At 42.4% G+C, this 22,835-nt stretch overlaps 1 long non-coding RNA gene across 1 annotated transcript; it reads right to left on the bottom strand.

Annotated features, from left to right (window-relative positions):
* Positions 1–359: 359 nt before the first annotated feature.
* LOC120834126 (uncharacterized) lies at positions 360–3,682 on the bottom strand. The gene is made up of 2 exons (XR_005714422.2): positions 3,487–3,682; positions 360–2,131 (listed from the first exon to the last, which is right to left on the bottom strand). It is a non-coding gene; the product is annotated as an uncharacterized LOC120834126 (long non-coding RNA).
* Between the last annotated feature and the right edge of the window lie 19,153 nt (positions 3,683–22,835).

Here is a 22,835-nt window from a genome sequence, read left to right as displayed (position 1 = left end):
ACAATGACTTCTTTCAATGCTCGACTCCAATTAAGTAAAGAATGGTTTGGTCGTAACGTGGTGTATTTGAGAAGTTATTGGGAAGCATTTGGAAAAGGTCATAGAGAAGCTTTTATATGTTATTTTGTACCAACCAGACTCTTTGTCACTCTCTCTCTCACACACACAATTACTCGAAGTCTAATAAGAGGGATTTTTGTCAGGTATGTGAACGAGATATTCTCCTATCATTTGATTGCAAAAGTGGAAAAATAGAGAAAACAAATCACAAATCCTTTTTTCCTGTCACACCCGTCCCCTCGATTTTTCCAAAGTTATGAAATAGAAAACAAGGCAGAACTCAACGCCAACCACCACCCCAATGTTCAAGCTTTATTATTATAACATGTTCAAATACTCCAAATGGAAACCTGCTCTTGCCTTATTAATTACCAGGAATGCACTCTAGAGTTTCCCTCCAAAACCTTAATGGTGAAAAATGTGCCAACGAGAAGCCACAAGGCATGAGAGGGTTTTTTGCTCCCGGTCCGACCTGCGGGCCCGGGTTTCGTCTGCAGGGGCGGAGCCAAACGATGGAGGTATGTAAAAACAGCGGTGGCGGGTTTGGATCTGTGTTCAATTGGTCTTTGAACCTCAGTAATACGAGTTCACCGCCGTAGTTCACGGCATTATCGGAATTTGCACAGAACCATCAACAAACCTTAGTACATACACACCATTGGGGGATGACAGTTGTTTTTTCCAATGGGGGAAACTCCCTAATGGCATGACAATAGAAACCCTTTGTTCCCATGCAAAACAAATGACAGGAGGTTTTGTAGGACATTTATCTACACTGCTGTCATCAATATCACACAGCAAAGTGAATTATTCTTTGTAACTAAGCTATACATGTACAGAAAACATATATACATACGTACTTTTTCTTTGATCATTTAATTATAAAAAAAACATCAGATTAACAAATTATAGTAATAATGAGGCACCATCCTGGGAATAAATAACCACATTGACGTTGACGTCAACGGTCAAAGTACTATTCCACATTACGAGTGAACAATGAAGGTTGGCATTTGAGCAGAGGCTACGTGTCTACCGATTATCACGGTACACATGAACTCACTATCTAAAATTATGAGGAAACTTCTATCATATATAAACATAACTGTCAATCTCGCTAACCAATTTCCCTCACGGTGAGTGATCGATCAAAACAACACTAGAACAGCAGCATGGTACACCATAGTAATATCTATGGAGCAATTATGTAGTTTAGCGGTCCTGCACAATAAGCCTTTGTAATGGTAAACTTAAAAAGTTATTAACAGAATCTGACCAATCTCTGCCCTGACAAAAGCCTAAACAGAGAAGTGGCGGTCGACGCGTTTCTTCAACTTTCCTTTTAAACTTGGCGCTGCTGCGCCAAGCTTTGCCGCGTTGACTTGTGTGGGAAGAGAATCTAAAAATACCTCCCCCCACGAAAAACTCCATTTGCTTATCTGGTCCATTGTTCAGCAGAGTTAAAGATTGTCAACCATGGTTTTCCATAAAACTAACGTTGTTTCTTCACCTGCCTCCACCAACTTGAGTCAGACTGAAGGCGCTGGAGGTGGGCTTGTTGTTTAAAGTCACAGTGACGTCGAGGCCTTAACGCGAGCATCCCCCGTTGGGTCTGTGGCCCTCTTCCAATGACAAAACGGTGCCGAGTTTGGGACTAAAAATCCCCCGCAGGTGTGGTTACGGTCTTGGTTTAATCTTCATAAAAAGACCTTATTTCCAACACATGGTGAGTGCCCCAACACTACTGAGAGGGAACACTTTCCATCTCAATGCTGCACCAAATTCAAAAAATGTATCGTCCCAAATTGGTCACTTACACTTCAGCGACCCAGTGGACGTGGACGCATGAAACAAAAAGTGTCCGTAGTAAAGAGGTCGGGGTTAAAAGATTCTTCCTGTTTGGGGCCTTCAGCCTACTCCCAAGACCAGGCAGGTCCACTATCCTGTGTGGGTAGTATAAAAGAGAGGGAGGAGTCTTCTTGATTACCTCCTTTTCAATGCTGCTTATCTCCATGGGCTCAGGTGGTACTCCTACTCTTCTGCCCCGCCGGTCTGTCGTTGTTGCTGAGAGCTGGGTGAACATATGCCAGCTGTAATTATCTGATGGAATGCAGGTGCAAACAATGCCATGTGCATAGTGGCTTCAGCACCTGAACTGCATAAAAGTCCCTCTATAAACTTCAGTATTAGTTTGGGGATCCGCCCACCCGTGCTATAATGGGGTGGTACTCAGGTTTAACAAGAAAAGGAAAACAGAAGTTACCCGTTAAATTAAATGTCGTCTGACACTTAATAAAGGTTTAAAGGCTGTTTGGACAGTTTTGCTTTTGTTTAATGTTTTTCACTTGTTTTTAAATAAATCATGAATTCCTGCCGAATAAGATATTCTATATTCATCTGCCAGTGCCCTTTGCTGACATTCTGAGTTCTGTGGGTATCACCGTGTAAAGATCTGTCAAAGGTGTTAGACATGCAACAAATAAAGTTTATATTTTGTGTGTGACTTGCTGTTCTTTTCTTTTACAATCATCATTTCCATCATTGAGTCCACGGTGAATAAAAACGCCGCAGATGCAAACTGTCTCAAGCAATAAGCTGAAGCCTTTCAATGATATTAGCTGGTGTTCAGGAGCTTTGGTTTGGTCTGGTTAATTGTGTGTTGGCTGACACTGGTCAGACCACAGCATGGATGGGACCGGTCTCTGTGGATGTTTAGCTGAGTCAGGCTTTGGGGCCATGCAGGAGTCTAGTTTGGGGTCCTGGCCGAAGCCCAGGTGTGGGCTATTATTTCCCATCTGGACAACATAACTTTGGTCCCCTGGGCCCAGCAGGGGGTGGGGCAAACCAAACCAGAACACGCAGTGCCCAAATTATCTTTACGATGTAATACTTAGCCTTGTGTTGCTGTGAAACCATTCAGGCATCAAAGAATTCACTCCATCTACTCTCCGTTTAAATTACTGCGCTCTTGAGCTGTAGGAATATAAACATTTGTGAAATAATTTTACCTATTTGCAAGGGGAAAATTTACATTTGCCCATTCTGAAATCTACTTAGAAAGGTTAGGAAATATTTTCTAAAATCTGGACATATAAAAAGATTGAAGTCTCATCATGAAAACAGTTCAAAATCCCAAAAACCAGCTAATCGTGCCGCCCTGATTTCTCCTAGATGCCATAATTCAGTATGAGCGCAATGCATACAATTGAGTTAAACCTCCACATTTAAAGATAACATTTCACTGGTCCTAAATACAAAACCAGACCAATTCAAGAATCAGACAGAACAAGATAAACACACTCCAATGACAACCCTCCCTTTTGTTCCCTGGGATTCTACAGGTCATGTACACTCTTTCACACCCATGCCACTCACATTATATTAACAAACAAACACACACACACACACACACACACACACACATACCTTTTCTTGGTGATAACCTGTGGGTTGTTTCAGCCGTCTAGACAGAGAGAATACGAGGACTTTTGGGAATGCTCATTGTAATGGAGACTCGGGTGTCAACAGCAGCAGCTGAGCCAGAAGCTCGCAGGGTAATCAGGAGCTATTTCTGAATTTTCTCAATATCATTTAAAGAGACATGCATCCATAAACATGATAGTGTTAAATGCAAGGCTATTGCTAGTCAATGGGGCAGGTGGTGAAAATAAAATAGTACTATTCCCTACCATCGTGTAGACAATGTATCTACTGATAAAACTATGGCCGAGTCCCACTTAAAATCCAAACTCTCCTTTTAACCGCAGGGTCCAAATGTTCAAATGAAAGTGCCATAAAACCAAAAGCAAATGAATGACATATGAGGTTTCCCATTCTGCTAAAGTATTTTTGGAACCTGAATAATGCCAAGTAGCTTGTAAAAACCTTTTCTGTAAACACAAACTTGCAAACTATTATTTTCTTAAACACACCAAACAGAAGCAAGCACACCTCCGGCTGCTGCCTTTTTCTAATTAAACCTGTGACGGACTGCGGACTCTTAATTAAGCTTAATTAAGAGACGTGCAACGTACCTGCTATGCAACATGATGGCACTGTCATAGCTTTTGAAAACTGATTGATGCTTATGAAAGAAGTCTAAAAGGCCTTCCTCATTAAAAACATGCAACACCTTGTTAAATTCCTCCAGAAGCACAGACCATGTATTACCAAGTATTGTCTCGTTTATCAGAGCAGAACAGTTTGAACTGCATGCTCAATTAGGATGTGTTCATGTGTTTAATTGACAGGGTCTGAGCCAGAGAGCTGACGGACTCATTTAAGAAGAGGAGGCTGGATTGGTAGATTCTGACCAGCAGAGTAGCAAAATTGTTATTGGCCGCTGCGCAAATTTGTTTCTTGGGACCTCGCCCCAAACACAAACGTTGGCGAGCATCCACATGCACACACGCACAAACACACTCGCTGATATATGCAACCGCTCCAGACAACGGCTGTGCAATCACAGAGAGGCTGCCATCCTGCAAACATTTAAGCTTTGATCAGCGCCAGGGACTTTTTGGTGAAAATGATAAACAAAATAAGTTGTTACGTCTGCATCTCAAACTCACACACTTAATGTCACACAGTTTCATGGAGTTTTGGGACACAAGACAGCTTCTGGGCCCCTGTACAGCTGGATGTGTTGCATCTGCAATATTTGTGCCATTTGTTCTGATCCGACAGATTCACAGTCGGGCACGATCAGACAGAGTGCTTTTATTGCAGCCGCCCCAGGCTGTCATTAATTGTTTTTAATGAGAGTTAAGCGTTTTACTCGCTGCTTCGGGGGAGCTGAGTGCCTCTCGTTTTTGCAGAAGTTTGAAAAGACTTCAACTCAGAGTGGAAAAGCAGAAAATGTCTGTGTTTTTTCTCATTGTGGTGACTGTTGCTGGATACCCAGAGCTATATGACTTTACCAACCATAGTTACAATGATCTAAACAGAAACTCAGAAATTACTGAGGTATTGGAGATTTCGGAAAAGTTGTTTTTCATTTATCTGTTAGGTAGCGTACAGTTCACGGTAAGCAAATGTCAGCACTTGTTTAGTTGTTGCCTAGCAACAACAATAAAAAAGACACAGCAAATCTGTTTGGATGTTTTTAAAAAAAGGGCAGCAAAGGGCCTGTCTCTTTTTCAAGATGCAAAACACAGCCATGGCCAGGGGTTAGGGTCAGGGTTGTGAATTAGTGAAGACTCAATGGGGTTGTGTAACATCTGAGGCAAAGTAGTGGAAGGAAAGACACAACGCCAAAAATCGGCCACCATGGCAGATGTTTACCCATTATTTATTTCTGCAGTATTGGTAGGAGAGTTAAAGGAGGAAACCATAAAGCTTATTTTGGGACATTGCTGATTCCTGCCCCGAGAGGAAGGAGGCATCCGAGGATCCTTGGCTCCTGCACATCTGGAAACTGTGCAGTGGGACTACAGCACTGTTCACTATGAGTGTAATGCCTTGCTCAATGACCATGTAAAAGTAGATGTGACAGAAGGCTGTTACTCTGTGTTTGGATATTTCATTTAGTTATCAGAAAAGATAAAAAATGGTGGTCATTCATTCGTTTTTTGGAGGCTCATGAGATCCTCTTTCTTTCTTGAAGTGTTAATGATGTAGTCATTTCAAATCATTACTTTATTACACATGGCACATTAATTGCGAGCTGGTGTTGATAAATGTAAAAGACATTGTCACCAAAACATTGTTTTAGTGTGACTAAAGAAAAGTGGTGGTGTCAGAGTGGCAAACGTTCTATGCAATGATGTATACCCGGCTTTTCAACCTACTCCAGGAAACCACACACTATTCCAGACAAGTTTTCTCTGGCAGGTTTCTGCACAGAAAGTTATATATAGCCCTTGTATTTTGAAATAAAACACAACATGTACTTCAGCGAGTTCCCCTCAAATCTTATAAACTCCATATTCTGGTTTCTCTTTGTTGATTTTATCGGAACATTTTTCAACGCTCGGTGTGAAGTTCGGTACAATATTCCAGTACGGAAGAAGGCATACTGTAAATACAAATCTTGGTGCCATTGGCTATTTTCAGTCCATGAATGGCTAAGATAGGAAGTGAATAATATTGAAAGGAATGCAATTGTTTCCCTGGCACTTCAAAGGAAACAAGAAACACTCGGAGAATGATGAAATAGGTTATTTTGTTAGAAACAAATCATGATTGCAATTTACTATGAATGGAGTAATCTGGCTGTTTTTGGCAGTTGGTAAGGAAACAAACCATTAAGACATACTAAGCAAGCTGACCTCTATGTCAGTGTTTGTATTACTATTTCCTTAAACCGGAAAGGTTTAAGGAAAGTTTGCATTTAGTTTGTGAGTAATGGTGGTTCGAAAATGAGTTTATTACATTAGAAACCATCATGTGAATGGATTACACAAGCCGCAATGCTGAATCGGGCCAAGTTTGTAAGATGGGGCAGTTATGGGGCAACGGCCCCTTCCTCACTTCCTACCACGGGGCACTCCTGGCTCCCTTGCGGACCACAGGAATATTCAAATCAACCTTCATTTTCATCTAATCAACACATATTTAAAGATAAAGACAACCAAAATTGCTGGACATTTGAATTGATGCATCACTAATAAATGAAGGGAACCAAACCTTAACATGCGCACATTTCTGGGCTGAAGTTTATGTATAATCAACTCCTGCGTGTAAATGTGATCGTGCCTTTCCATTGGTCTTGTGCAATCACGACCCTCCAAAATTCAGTTTGTATTCTTTCTGAACACCCAGTAAGAGTTCTGCTCAATACAATACCTGACCCTGACCTACTGAATGAGAAGTTTAAATCCCACCTTCTTTGGAGATCAATGCTTTGAAAATTCCTTCGTGTATAGTCACCATTTAAAAGGAGACGTTTTACCAGCATGTCCCTCCGCTCCAGTGAAGCCAGCCCTTCCTCGCTCTCTCTCGCTCTATGTATCATTACACACGCACGTTTTGTTGGAAACAATCACTGAAACACTGCCACAAAAAACTGTAGTGTGATGCGTTTTCCAGCCTTCAGGATTCATAAACAGACGAGGAAATTATATAAAGGTTTGTTTGTTTTACAGAGGTTACTTCTCTGCAGAGCCTCCACAAATTATTAAGAGTCATAAACACAGCATAAATTAAATATCCTTTTTTTTTAGTCCAAAAAAGGGCCCAAAATGTTAATTTTACAGTTTAAACGCTGTCATTTTAAATTGTCCTGGAACAAGTCCCTCACTTTTGAGGAGGCTCGTTATGAACCTTTCATAACTAAAAGACTTAAACATTCAGAGCAATGCTTGTACCCTCAGCTATGCTGTTTGATGGAACCCTCAAAGACAAACATCACAGCTACAGAGAGCATCAACATGCTGTAGCAATAATGAGAATTAGTATAATGTAATGTGCTGTACATCTGCTTGAATAGGATTAGTCAACTGGCACCAAACAGCTGAAGAATAAGTCAGGGATTGTGATGCATGAATGAAATCAGTGAAAGCTGGAGCCAGTACCGCATTTTGAAAATAATTATAACAGGATATCCTGTATAGACTCGCCAATAAATACAATAGCACAGCAAAGGCATAATAGATAGGTCTATTCTACTGGTTGACCTGTGACACTTTACCATCACCGAGCCGACCGTGAACAGTCTTTATATCTCTCTATTCTGCCTTCCCTATTATTTGCTAAACTCACTCACATTACATATCAGAGGTTCCAAACAGAATCCTGCACTCTGTCTAACTGGCAAAGGTTGTATTTACTTGCGACATTACTAGACTGTCACCCGGCAAGGTGAAAATCAAGTACAGAAAAAAAATTAAACACAATTAAATGTATTGTTTTAAGTAGGACAGTGTCAAGGATTTTGTTTGCAAGAAATTCCTTAGAACCATTGAATAATTGGAGCTTTGCGGTCCATTGTCAGAAGGGGGGATTCAGGCAAATAATCATCTTGGTTTGATAGAGTTTCTGAAATCGAAATAACCCAGAGTGAAATGGACGACCATGAAACTTGAGTTATTAAACACGAGTCATCTAATGCATTATATTACATGTATTTTGAATAACACATAACAGTTTGAGCGGAGGCCTCAAGGCCCTTTCGAAAGCTTCCATGGTTTCACTCTGCTATTTCACTTTGTTTTGAACTCGTAGCAAAGAAATGCCAAAAGAATCAGATCAGTCACAACCACATCAGTCTTGTTTCAAACAAAAGAACAGGCTTCCATGAATGATTTATTTGCTCTGAGATCTGTGACGCACAAACTCCGAAGCACACACACTCACAAGCAGACTCACACACGCAGACACCTAAACAAGAAAAACTGTACATGCACATAATGGGTCAACCGTGGTATCGTCATGTGATAATGGAAGTTCCAGTCCCAAGTACAGGCTTCCATTTGTGGGGACCAGAGCAAATATTATGACTAATTAGTAACAAGATTGATTGTGCCAAATGTTCCCCACGGAGTAAGCTCTTACGTCCAGTGAGGATATCCCATCGTACCTTTTCCAAGAAAGCACTGTAAAAGGACCGGTGATGGATGCAAATTGAGGGAAATGGCTGTGGCCCAGGCAGCTGTCACAGGCACCGTTGAACATTCCCTCCATGTTTTCTAAATGTGTGTCACAGACATGCTTAGTAAGTGCACATGTCCACCTTGTGCACCTCAGCACAAACTTGGCAACCTTGCAAAAATTTATGAGCGATTTATTGTTATGAAAAATAGAATTACTCACTAAATCTGAAGGAAGTGGTTTTTATTATGGATGCGCTTTGCGCTGTATGTTAGTGAGCAACCCAAACCCCTCATGTCTGCCGTAGTGTGCTGAAGAACTGGCCGCAGAGAAGAGAAGACGTGTGTGTAGGTGTGTGTGCGTATGTGTACAATGTAGTTGTATTAACTCTCGTCATTTTTCCTTTTTAGAGGCTCACAACTTTAGGGCTTTTATGAAACAACAGAACTTCTATACAGAAGAGAGTTGCAAGGTAAACAGGTGTGTAGAAACCGGCAACCCAGTACAAAAATGTAATGCAATGCAGGCACAGCACCAAATCAACTGTGTTATAAATAAGAGCAAGATGTCTTAGATTTTCTCAAAACAGACGCATTACACATAACATATTTGATCAGGTATTCCTATTTTTTTGGGGGGGGGTTGACCCAGTTCTTGATGCTCCAAGAACTGAGCCTCAGTCGGAAGCCCCTTCTGACTGGAACAGATCACAGTCTTTGTTGTAATTTTCTGTTTGCTTGTTGAAACCATATTATTTCAGATATTATAAAGTGCAACAACAATAAGTACAGGGTCGGTTTTCATGGAGCACCACGTCTTTATAAAGTGGGTTTTACTTGGATACAATAAAGGTCTGTGTGTGTGCGTGTGCGCTTTCATGGACTCTCTGAAGCCAGGAATTGGCCCTGCATTTTGAAAACGAGCTCATTTTGAGTAAAGAGAATTGGATTCCTTACTAGCAGCACTGAATCTTAAATCTTAACACCCTAAGGGGCAGAAATGACTCATGAAGCCTGTTGTCGAAATCACCAGTCACACAATGCAATGTTTCACATGCCCGTAATCAAGGTCCACCCAGGTCTAAAAAATGATTTAATGAAATTGTTTTCCCCTCTGCAACACAAAACTGATGTATGAAAACAGATCAAACCCTGATCCACGTTGGCTTTAGAAGCCACATTGGCCAACACACTGAAACAGCACGTGAAAACTATTCCTTTTAATGTGACTTTCTCAAAGCTTACGCTGGTGTTTTCTTACTGTCAAACTCAAGACAGCCTTACAGTCTTTTCATGGTCATTTTCTTCCCCAACAAATGAGTACGTACTCCGTATTCCCACCAACCACTGTGCCAGTGGTCAGTGGGTTTCTGTAGAGCCAAAACTCACCCCTAACACTTTTATCCTTGCTGTTTTCATCCTTTATTCATTACAGCGTAAACACAAGTCAAGTCAACTTTCTGTACATCAAAGTATTTTCCCTCTGCTGCCAAGTTGGACTGAGACCGACCTTCCAAGGCTACAAAGGCACCAGCTTCCGTCCCCAGAGAGGAAGTGGTGCTGGATTTTACTATAAATGTAATTATGTCCATTGGCTTTTGTTTGTGGAATAATTTGGCACTGACGGGTGGTTGTGTTGCTGTGACATGATATTTCCATTCGTCAATTTCTCCAGATCTTTTGGGAACTTACAGACTCCTGTTTCTCATTCAAGATGCATGTATTTGATAGATAGGTTTTAAGAACTCTGTGTGTGTTCATAGAGTTTTTTGGAAGAGGCCTGCTGCTTGTGCCTATTCGTTACAGTGTTTGGCTCACAGCAGCACAAGCACCAGTAAAACATTTCTTTCTTTCCTGTGGGCTTGAACCAAAACCCTAAGCTTCAACCGTATATCTAAACACACACACACACACACACACAAAATGGCCGGGATTTTGCCAGCTAGTTATAGTTCAATCCAGAGCGAGTTAATTAGAATCTAACCAGGATGTATTATACACTCATTAAATATGAATAGTGCAAAGTCTTTGATGATTGGACTCCACTGGTGGTGATAAAGGGAGTTGCCACAACCTGCTAATGCATTGGCAGCAACTGTGATTCTGACTGGATGTGACTGCGTTTTCAGAGAAACGCAGGGACACGCACACGCAAGAGGCCCTTGTGTGCTTTTTTACCCCATCTTGCGTGCTTGCTCGCATTGACCGATTTTTGTAGACTAGCGTCAAAAGCTACGCAAGCCTCACGCCGCCTGCAAGGCTTTGATTGGTCTACCTCCTTTCCGGAGTCTCACATTTCCGGGTTTATGCCATAATACCACCATTTTTAAAAGGAAGGAATTTTTGAAGAGAGAATGAATCAGATTGAAGAGCTTTTGTCGGAAGAAATACGGAAATGTGACCACTTATACAACCCGTCATTGGCGGACTATAAGGACGTGCAGATGGTCTCCAACTCATGGAGGGAGATCTCCGCAAACATCGGTTTGCCGGTCGAGGGGTGAACCAAGTTGTGGAGGAAAATCCGGGACAATATTTTTATGTATCCCTAAATAAACAAACCAACGACTTCCACACACAAAGACGTGCCTCTCTCAGTCGTCTTCCCCAAAAAACGTCACTCCACGTATTGTTCTGGCGGTGAATTGCTCTGCAACAAGCGCAACGTTTTTAACTATTCAAATAAATACCCATCTGCCACCTGGATTGTCACCAGATTCAGATGACTGTTCCTTAACCGTATACAGTATAGGTGACTATTGGTACACCTGGCTTTTTTTCACTGGTGGTACCAGTTAAGTGCTCGTCTGCTACAGGCTAAACTAAAATTGGTTGATGCAAAAGTTATACCTGCAAGTATTGTCATTGTGAGAGTCTGCAAAGCTTAAAAGACGAGCACTGTGTCTGAGTACCTCTGCAAAGAGCCACTTGTATTACTGTAGACTCTTTAATCTTGCTCTTATACACTTACATACAGTACAAGCACCCATGCATGTACGTCTCCTGTTGCCTGTGTCACATTGAGAGGCTACAAAGCCACCCTGAAGTCATAAAGTCTCGGCTCAGCTTACAACAGCAGCAATACAACAAAGACTGGGACGACACTCAGGCTTTTAGTGCTTGGTGGAACACCAAGTAAAAGTAAAAAAGCTGCTCTGCATGACCTTCACCGCTACTCTGCTCGGTTATTATCTCGCCTGTCTAGTATAATTCTATGAACTCGATGACAATTATTTGGAATGAACAGACTTTTAAGGAAACAGCAGTCCAAATACTGCACACGTTTGAAACACAAAACTGTTTTTTTTTTTACTTGTACCAAAACTGGATAATTTATAGAGGCTTCATTTAATAGACTTGGTAGATTTCAAACCGTTGATATTTCTTGATCCTCATAACTGTGTTTCTATACAGGATCCTGACTTGAGACTTCAAAAACACATTTTTAAACAAATGGTCCATCATAGATGCATGTCTGTATTGGTTGAAAGTGTTTGCATGCATGCACATAGTTGGGCAAAGGTAGCGGCGAGCAGGGCCAGAATGAAAGCCAATTTTTTTGCGGAGTTTAGAGTTAAGACGTACTATCAGCAAGTAAAATACAGAAAAGAAACAGAGATAATCTACAAACAAAGCTCTTCAGGAATCCTCTTTTCATCTTAACGATGGAACATTGGACCCCGAGCGTGGCCTGCAGTTCTCATCCTTAATGGATTAAGATAATGGCTGGACAAATTGTTCCCAGGCACTGTCTCCACTCTGCCCCACTGAGTTCAGGCCGAGTAAAATAATCAGATTTTTTCCTTCCTTTATCTTCCAAGCTCCAGAGAAGAAGCGAGCGGCCTTGACATGCCACGTCTATTTGTCACGACCCCTTTTGTTTACCCTCCGCCCATCTGTGGACCCGGCTTTAGACGCCATCTCTTTTCCAAGGGCTCACTGTCACGGCCTCAAATAAACCTGCTGGAGGTGCCAGCCCTGCTTTCCATTTCTCTGTCCTTCTTTCTTTCCTTGTTCTTTCTTTCACAGTGTTTATCAGACTCTTGCCTCTCCCTAAATGAGGAGTCTCTCATGGTGAAGTGGTAGAGTTCATGCTGAGGTCCATGGAAATTCACCCGGGTCTCTTACAAACTGTTGTTGTGAGAAAAAGCTTGAGTCTGATCACCGGGACATGAGCCACACCAGGCTCCCCTGTGTCAGGAATGAGTACACAATGAGCAATAAGCACTTCTGCTGCGTGCTAAGTTGGTCCGGTCATGACATCCTGAAGCCGAGGGCCGTGCCAGCTCGCCTGCTACAAAGACAAATTGTGCATGCGGAATTTCCTGGAGAGACCTTTTCGAAAACGCTCCCCCAGTCTTGCAGCCAGTGCTGTCCGTGGGGACTTGCCCCTGAGAGATTCAGTGCCGTAATTTAGTCCTTTGCTTTTATTTGAGTCCTGGGTCGAATTTTCAGCGCCGATGCTGGGGCAGCTTCGGAGAATGGCGCTCGTCGCAGGAATCTGCTTAACGATTAGATAGAGCCCCACTCTGGCAACCAGGAGCCACAACAGAGACAACTTTGAAAGAATCCAGGTTCTGAGCTGCATTTTCTGTTTTAACTGGTAACAGGTGAATCCCGTGAACATCGCCCTGTTGGTCAGGGCGATGTTCCATCACAGCAGCAAGATGGAAACGTCTTTACCTCACCTCACCTTGTTGAGACATAAACCTCGGCTTTTCAAAGTGACTTCCATGTAAAACACGTATACTAATCCGTTCTCCCCGAAATGCATGTGAGGGACTCCAGATGTAAATGATCAGGACATTGGAAGAGAGTCATTGAATATGAAGTTAAACTGTTGGATTGCCTCCATTTCTTCTCTGCAAGTCAGTGCTGACACGGGAACTCTTCCACAGTTGTTCATTCTAATTTGTGTATTTTAGTGACAGAGTTCTTAGGGGTTTGAAGTCCTTATACTCTAAATATCCCATCCCATTTTATGATTCTAATAAAAATTGTGAACCCCAGAGGGGGAAGTTATTGGAAATAAAAAAGTTAAGAAACGTTGTTTTTACCCTGAATTATTTGGTATTGGAAATCATCCTTGGTGTCTGTAAGTTCCAAAAGATATTTCCTCAACGTGTTTTATTTAACTGTTCAAAAATGTATGATTCAGCGGCGGTGGGCTGTAGGTTTTGATGCACTAAGCGGGGCACAGGTGTGTCTACTATCTGAATATCCAGTCTTTCTGTGCTACACAAAACGTCTGAAACAAGGCTGGTGAAGTACCTTCCTTGCAGGCACATTATGGAAATTCACTTTCCACTTACATGTTTATCTCATTACAAAACAAATCATCTAAACAGCTTATAGAGAGAGGAGAAAAAATATCCTGAAATGTAACTCTGTAAAAGGTCCGGAAAGAGTTTCTCCATAGAAATCCAATGACGCATTACGCACAGTGCCTCACTGCTTGAACTGTGAGCCCCCCCCCAGTCCCCAAAAGGAGCTTTCTCATATTGTAGACTAGATGAGTCATGGGGGAATCAAAGTCAATGACCCGAGTCTATTACGTCATCCCTTTAGCCTCAGCGCACAGATCTTACATTCCAGGGACAAACATTGTTATTTTTCTTTGGTTCAAACCTAAGAGATAATCCCTTTATTTTAACTGAAACTTGTTCCACTTTTGACAACAAGGACACTTTTGACTAGTAAGCACATGTGAAGTCTAATGTGCAATCTGATAAATATATTTAGAAAAGCCTTTTGCTACAATGTCTCTGCCAAGTGCATGAGAGTCCCTAACACAATATGTGTACTGTTCGCCGAGATGAATGTAGGTGCTCATTCTCCATCCAAGTTGGCTATGGTCCCTTGATCAAACACTGAAAGCCCATATGTTTGAGGACGTGATCGGCTGGCTGCCTCATCTAAGACTCTGGGTGGTCCTTATCGCACTGACCTTTTGTAATTTTAACCATATTCAGAGATGTCCAATGTCTAGATCTTACGTAACTTGCATTTGAAAGTTATAGTTTTGTCTCTTTCTAGTTCAATGTCAATGCTGGAGCTTTAGTTAATAGCTGCATGTGAATAGTTTCCATCATATTGTCTGGTACTTACACACATGTAAGTACTCCCAAAATGATATATACTAATGTGTTGGAAACATGACTGTTTCAAATGGTTGGAATACTTGGACTGTGGTGCCTTCTCATACAAACAACTTCACACTTCACGCTTCCTTGGGTCCTGGGTAATAAACCTTCCACGACGCAGTTACTCGCGGTCCGAAGTCAGGAAAAAACTGTGAAATACACGGTTATTCAAAAAACATGCTTTACCATGGGGGCAAGGAAGGAAACCAGGGCACGGGGCCCCCGACTAGATGTATCTTACAGAAGGGCCAAAAGCACATAAAAACATGCAACTCAACTTAAAAGGAGCCGTATTATTCCCTTTTACCACAAGTTGATATGGTTCTTTGTGGTCTGAATAAAATGTCTAAAACATACTCTGGTCAAAGTACCTTGTGACGACCCCTGCTGTGGAGGCAGCAGCCTTCCAATGAGATTTGGTTTTGGTGATTGAAGGCACCTGGGCCGGGTGCCCTGAGATTAGAAAGCCCTGTGTTCATTCATTCATTCTGTCGCTCTCTACTCTCTCCAGCAGAGGTCCAGTGTGGTAGGGCAGCCGCCGGTTGAATCCTGTTTCCTTTTGGTTAAATGCCCTTGACAACACCCATCATTTACACTTTACCCTCATGCACATCCTACACTACTGATAATACTGACATTCACATCCCATCTGGAATGGTTGTGGCTTTTCGTTGTTCTTGTGTTAAATAAAGAATATGTTACACCTCGGAAACCAGTGCAACTCAAATCTTGTCATGGCTCAAAGAGTCAGGTCGTGACAAATGGGGGCTCGTCCGGGATTTGGACCCGGGACCCCTCGCACCCCAAAGCGAGAATCATACCCCTAGACCAGATGTGTTTCCAGCCTGCGCCGTGACCCGTGGCTCTTGGCTATTTTCTCCAGGATGGGTTGCTTGTGAGGAAATGGGTGCCTTGTAAAGGTGATTTTGTTGGTGAGCCTGTATTTCAAATTGTGGTGCCTGAAACATTCCGTGTCGCGGTATTAAAGATTGCACATGACGAATCCGGTCATTTGGGGGTGAGGAAAACTTATCACCGCGTTTTGCGATACTTCTTTTGGCCGAAGTTGAAGCGTGATGTCTCAAATTACATAAAATCGTGTCATACATGTCAGCTCACAGGTAAGCCGAGTCAGTCAATCAAGCCAGCACCTCTCTGTCCCATTCCAGCGATCAGTCAACCATTTGAGCATTTGATCATAGATTGTGTGGGGCCTTTACCAACCTCAAAGTCTGGTTGTTCTTATCTGCTGTCTGTGATGTGCCAGACAACAAGATATCCTGCAGTATATCCTTTGAGTTCAATTTCTGCAAGATCAATAGTCAAGGCCTTGACACAATTCTTTTCAATTTTTGGCGTTCCGCGTGTGATTCAGAGCGACCAAGGCTCTAACTTTACATCGCACTTGTTTGGACAGGTGTTGAAACAGTTGAAGGTGAAGCATAACCGTGTGTCTGCTTATCATGCGCAAAGTCAGGGAGCATTGGAACGTTTTCACCAGATATTAAAGTCCTTGTTGCGTGCGTACTGCACAGAGGTAGGGAGAGATTGGAAGGCTGCTGCCTCCACAGCAGGGGTCGTCACAAACTCAAGGATCATTATTAACGGCACTCTTTTCAGCCTGCCTGAAACTACCGGTTTGAGGTCTTAAGTTGGTGACTAGCCTGTTTTCTGGCGTCTGCTCTGAAAATGGCATAACCATGATAAAAACTTGAATTACTCTGGAACATATTTTTCCCGCCAGGATAAAGCGGAACCGCTGTGAGGGTTCTGATGGCTCTGGTTGGGCGTATTGCATGGTTCAACCGCTTTTTCAAATCGTCTGATCCTATTGGATCCGACTAGAATGACGAAGAAAAGAGCGACGAGTCCCTAAGCTTCTCAGAAGCCAGATTTGAACCAGGCCAAAAATCCAAACAGAGCGACAGTGGCTTTAAAAGCGACAAGAAGCTCTGTGAGTAACGGAATATGTCTGTGACGGATAACTTTGCAGAAACAGGGGATTCAAATTCATATCTTCGTTGATAACGGTAAAGGTACGAGGCATTCATGAGTCACAAAATTTGATGGCGTGGCTTTTTTACTCTTACTTTGGAAAGGTTTGACTGAGAGAAATGTTTAGATATCACTCGATTCTGCGTTGAACGCTCTATTGATTTTCTGCCCAGTCTTCCGTGTTACCTTTTTCCTTCCACAGATTGTACAACCTTTGCACGGCCGTGTGTAAATTATTTGAAGGAATTTACAGGCAGATATTGTGTAACTCTCTTAGGCTTGAGTTGTGTTTGGAGCACGCTCAAACAGCTTTGATATCCTTGTAGCTCAGGCTCAGATGTTTCCAGGGATATGATATATATATATATATATATATATATATATATATATATAAAGAACAAATTCAAGGTGTGTGGTATAATTATCTGGTCGACGCAATTCTGGGATGTCCAAAATGGGGACATTGGCCTCCAACGGGCCGCTAATGAGCCAGCTAACCACTCCCATGTTCCCCCCACCAGCCACACTGCTTTGTGGTTTGGGCTGTGTATGTCATGCCTCCCCTGTGTCATCATGCAATGTAAAAAACAAATCATTAAAAATAAATAAATAAATGACGTCGCCTAACTGCTAAACGGGTAGTTTTTATTAGTATTAATTTAATTACAGGAAGAAAAAAAAATGCGCGATTTATTTTTTTACAGCGGTTGGTAGAGCTGCCAGATTGCCACAATAATGTGTAGAAGACCCGTCAAAGTGGAATTTTTATATTAATGTCCCCTTTAAGATGAAATAAGATAATATTGTATTGCTGCAACGAGGTCACAGGATTCACAGCAGTGTAGGTCAAAGTACAAGCAGAGACGAAGTTAAGGAGAACAGACCAAAAAAAAAAGAAATATCATGAATACGCAGTAGATAAAACACAATAATCCAGAATAACTGAAATGAAATACAATATAAAGACAGAATGACCACCGCAGCTAGTTGCTTCTGTCCTCTCTGTCCCTTTTACTGCACTAAGGGGAGGAAAATTGTACAGGATAATTATATCAATTCAACTTACAGTTGCCTATTCACTTCTGTTGATTCCAGCGATGCCAAAGAAACTATTAGCAATAAGCGGCAGTCAGCCGGTGACATGCTGCACTCAACAAAGCCCTGAAGCCCTGAAGCCTTCACAGAACACTGTTCACTTGCTTATTCAAAGTGTGCATGAAAATATATTTACTAGAAGAAGATTTCACTTTTTGTCATTGCAACCCTTCGGTTGCCAGCGCGCCCTCTCTACTCCATGCGGCACGCTCCCTCATAATTCACAGGAAGACAACGTTGAGTTTAACACTTAAATAGCAGTGCCGTGCACAGACATAGTCTAATGCGACCAATATTTGAAGTTCTCCATTTTTCTTACTGACCTGCTACGCCCAAGCTGGGATACAACCTCTGTTAAAGAGAAAGAGAGTCTGATTTTGACACTAACATTACCCATTGTACTCCATAACACATCATTACGTTCTCATTTCTCAGCTGGCAGAGACAAACTGTACTTTTACCACTGTGGTGTCCACCCTCACACTGCAAGCAGTGAAGTTAGCCTGACCATGAAGCTTTGGTAAAATAAACCCACACCGATGAGTGATTTGGTGGCTGCTTGAAAAGAAACACTGCCTTTGATATTGATTTCTGTGACACACTGCTCATGGAGGATATTGTTTGGGGCATTTGCTTAAAGGGATCTCTATGTAACACCCAGAGCATTAATATAGCTGGAAAAAAAATATTTGCTATGTAAACATAAAATAGACGCTTTCCCCTTTTGTGTGTGTTATTATCTGAGCTTCACTGTGTTCCGCTTGACTAAGTCCATTCCAGCGCATGTGAGCGTGCACTGGGGAGCTCACGGCGTGCATTGCACTCAGGTCACTCTCTGGTAAAACCCGCTGCCATATTGGAGTCACGAAAGTAGCCCCTATTAAGTGTTAAAAACCCTTGATATTACTTTTCTGTACGCATCAATGTGTCTGTCATGTTGCTGTATGGTTCCGGGGTGATTGCAAGCAAGGCAGAAACACTTGTGCTCTTCAGGTGTTGCTGTTTATCCGCTGAGGCCACATCCTAGTGCCTCCTCCATCTGGTCGGGCCAAACACACCTATCGTGCTTTCCATCAACACCATTTAATCTTGTAGGGGAAGTGAGGTCTCCATCTGTTGAAGGTGATCTGGAAAACTGTCATAAAACCCCGGAGGCCACGTTTTAAACAACTGTCACCTTCAATGTGCCAGTACCTTGTTGATTTTTCCTGCATGCACGCTTTCTGCCTCTCAAGTCCAAAATGTAAAAAGTATGCTGTCTTCTGGCTGATTACGGCCTCTGGTACTCCTTACTTTTATTTCATCCTGATAAAAACATTGTCATTGTAGGTTTTTCTAAACCACCCTGCCCTCTCATGTTGCTTTACAGTTTCACGTATTGTGCGAGGTACTCCCTGTTTTCTCACACTGTATTCCGATCTTTCTGTATTTCCTTGTTTGCCCCTCTTCTTCTTTTTCCTCCCCCTCCCCTTTTTTCCTTTTCTCTCTGGGAGCTTCACACAGCAAACCCATCATCTCGGACTGCGATTGGAAATGTATATCCAAACAAAGCACAAATCAGCTTGGTATTGTGGCCAATAGAAATATTGGAGGGGTGTTTCCAATAACATAGGCACAGCTCTGAGTAGCCGCACAAGTTCACGGAGAGGTCAGAGAGACCGCACGTCTGCAGGGAGGGGATGAGCATGAGGGAGAAAAAGAGACAAAGTCAGAGGGCCGGGCAGAAGGACACACTTTGACAAGAGCTGCATCTTCAAAACTGGAAGATAATGTATTAATTGCTTCCAAAAAACAGAGTCTGGTTCACTTATAACCCCAAGTTAACACAGGAAACACAGTTTGTGAACCCCTGTGTCATCGACCAAACCGCCTCAACCTGCATCTCCAGAGCAGCAGTGATACTTTCAGGAAAATAGCCAAAGAATCTAGCGGTGTTTATCATTACCATCCCCAAATTGCTAATTAGGGCGGGAAGTAAGTGTACTAGCCTCATAGTTCACGCAGAGGTTGTGTCTGGTATTGATAAGAGTAGGCTAAAGGTTTGTGTAAAACTCCTCTCCACGCTGCCAAAAAGTAACAAGACAAGCTGCAATGGTCACGATCCACAAAAATGAATTCTGTAGTATACTCAAAGCTAATATGAGGCTTCAGTAATCTGAATGAACCTACATGTGACAACCAAGATGTGTTCTTTTAACGTCTCCACGCACATGTCAACGTAATCCACCGTGGACAAAACAACCACTACTGCTTCTTTGCACATTGTGGAAGTCACAGATACATCGTAAAAAACTATTTCCCTGCTGCGACACATCAGCAGGTTAACTTTAGCGGTACGAACCCAAAACAAACATATTTTGCTGTTCTGTAACAGAGAAAGAGGCCAAATAATAAATTACTTAATGATGCTAATTCATAGGTGGGAATTCATGTTTATCAGGTCGGTCAGCAAAACAACAAGCGGAAGGCAACAATATTCCGTTCCCTTTATTTCTTATGAAATCAACGTCAGTGGTCAGTGACGAAAGGAGGAGTACCTTGATTTCTTTTGTGAAACAATGTCACGCACATTTCTCCCTAGAGTTGAATTATGTCATTTTTATTTTGGTTTCCACACAGGATACAAAACATGTGCATCCTGGTCATAAAATGTAGCACACAATTAATAAGTTAAAAAAAGAACGCCACGCTGTTATCTTGTACCTTAAAGACTAGTTACACCATGTTGTGTGTATATACATTAGTAGTTATAAAACTTTTGAGTCCTAACTTAATAACAAGATAATAGTATATACATGAATATATATATGAATATATATATATGCTTGACTTGAAATGAGAGACAAGGAAAGGGGGAGAGATGGTGACTTTGTGATATGCTTTAACCAACTGTTGAAGTCACAGCATAGTTGTGGCATATTACATCAGAGACTATAAAGTTACCTCTGTCTTTACACTGAAAGACAGATGTGATGTCTTTGAGAGTGCGCCGCCCCTATGCCTGTCTCTCTACTCATGCAGGTAGCCCCGAGGGGACGCAGGGAGGGGGTCTTTGCAGGGTTGCATTGCAACCACCATCTACTCTCACTGTGCCTGGGCTCATTCCGTAATGAAATGGCTTGTGTCATGGAGGCCTTGTTCGAACAATGGGCCTATTCAACACCGACGGTCTCTGTCAGGGCTGGGCTGAATACGATACCTCTGATTCAGGGCTGCAGTCCCTCTTTCTCCATCTTACTATTTTTTGTTCCGTCTACTGTAGCTGTTAACATCCCCTTATTTCTCTCTGCGTCTTACGGATACATTATACTTTGTCTTATGGTTCTGTCTTTTCTGCAACCTAGTTTGTCAGGATAAAGAAACAAAATGATTCAGAAACTTGAGACGTAGAGTTCTTTTGTTCATGTTTTTAAAAGATTACAGAGTCTGATTTTTTGGACTGATTTATAGCCCACATAGTTTACATCCATATAATCTAGCTAGCAATCTTCTTCCTGGGGTCTGTTGGCAAGTGTCACGCCTCCCTTTGTGCACCCTGTGTTTAAATATGCTCTAACAGTGATAAGAAACAAATCAGGAATAATTAAAACCAAATTACTCATCATGCTCCCTATGACGAAAACATTGTTTTTTAATTTTGAGTTTAAAAACAGCCAACTAAATCAAAACACTCTGACACTCATGAAGTATAGTTATGGGCTCATTCACTCAGTCATGTGCTGTCTTATTCCCAAACACAGTAATTCAGGGTAAGTTACCAATTTACAAAAGGATCATTATGGGCCTTAAGTATTCCTTTAAACCATTGTTTTCCAACCTTTTCTGAGACACGGTAAATCATTTACATTACAAAAAACCCCAAATGAATTATTTTTTAGCAAAATACAACAAAAATGCTAAAATTTCCAATTAAAATGTCTTAAATTCAAGTCATCAACTCTCTGACTCCTTTTAGTTTTTTCTCATAGACGTCACTTGTTTCTCAGTTCGTGCACTGCAAGCAAACAATCCAGTGTGTTCTTGTTTTGAAGTGACGCGTGTTTCATTTGGAGCCGATGACGGAATTGTTAGATAGCTTCTCCCCACACGCCGCGCACAAACAAGTCGGCGTTGGATCACCGGAGAAAGTAATACCAAACGAAGGATATATTTTGCCGTATTGCCTCGAGCTTTGATCACTACTCATATTCTTTGTTTTCATCCGGGTTGGATGATGTCCGAGGACCACTTCACAGTCTCTATTTTCTTTGCATCGTTTAATCCTTGTTACGAACGGGTTAGGCAAAGGCAGGACCCAAATGCAGACTTGAAAACCAAAATGTACTTTATTAAACCCCAAAAATCAAAAATAACACCAGAGGGGAAAAAACGCAGACAGAGAACAAGTAATGCATTCAGGGTTGAACATTCATACATTCAATGATGGGACAAAAGACACAAAGGGCTTAAATGCACAGGAAAGGTGCAGGTGATTGGACACAGGTGGAAACAATCAGAGACACGGCAGACAATCGCAGGGGATGACAGGACAAGTCTGGAAGTGAAGTAACCGAGGGACACAAGAGGCAGGAAACTAAAAAATAAAACCGGAAACAAACCCAAACCATGACAGCCCCCCCCCCCCCCCCCCCCCGTCCTCAAGGGACGGATCCCAGACGGACTAAAAGCACACAAGGACGGGCGGGACGGGCAAAAGACAAAAAGGATGACAGGGGGAGGACCAGGGGACGAGGGTCGGGCAGCCAGGGGAAGACCGGCGGACGGCCCGGAGGGCGGACACGGAACCTCTGGGGGTCGACCCCCTGGCCGGACGGGAGCCGGACTCGGGTGTGCCGGCAACAGTTTACAGGGAGCCGGGGGGCGGCCGGGAACTTCTGGGGGTGGGCCGGTACAGCGGTCTGACGGCCGGGGAACCGACGGGGGTCTGCCCAGTGGGCGGACAGAAGCTGGGCTCGGAGGCGCCGGGCGGCACATCTGATGATGCCTCACAGCAAATAAATATAATATATTGGAA

The sequence above is a fragment of the Gasterosteus aculeatus genome, chromosome 16, assembly GCF_964276395.1.
Source record: "Gasterosteus aculeatus chromosome 16, fGasAcu3.hap1.1, whole genome shotgun sequence".
Taxonomy (NCBI): domain Eukaryota; kingdom Metazoa; phylum Chordata; class Actinopteri; order Perciformes; family Gasterosteidae; genus Gasterosteus; species Gasterosteus aculeatus.
This window is presented reverse-complemented; position numbering and strand designations above follow the sequence as displayed.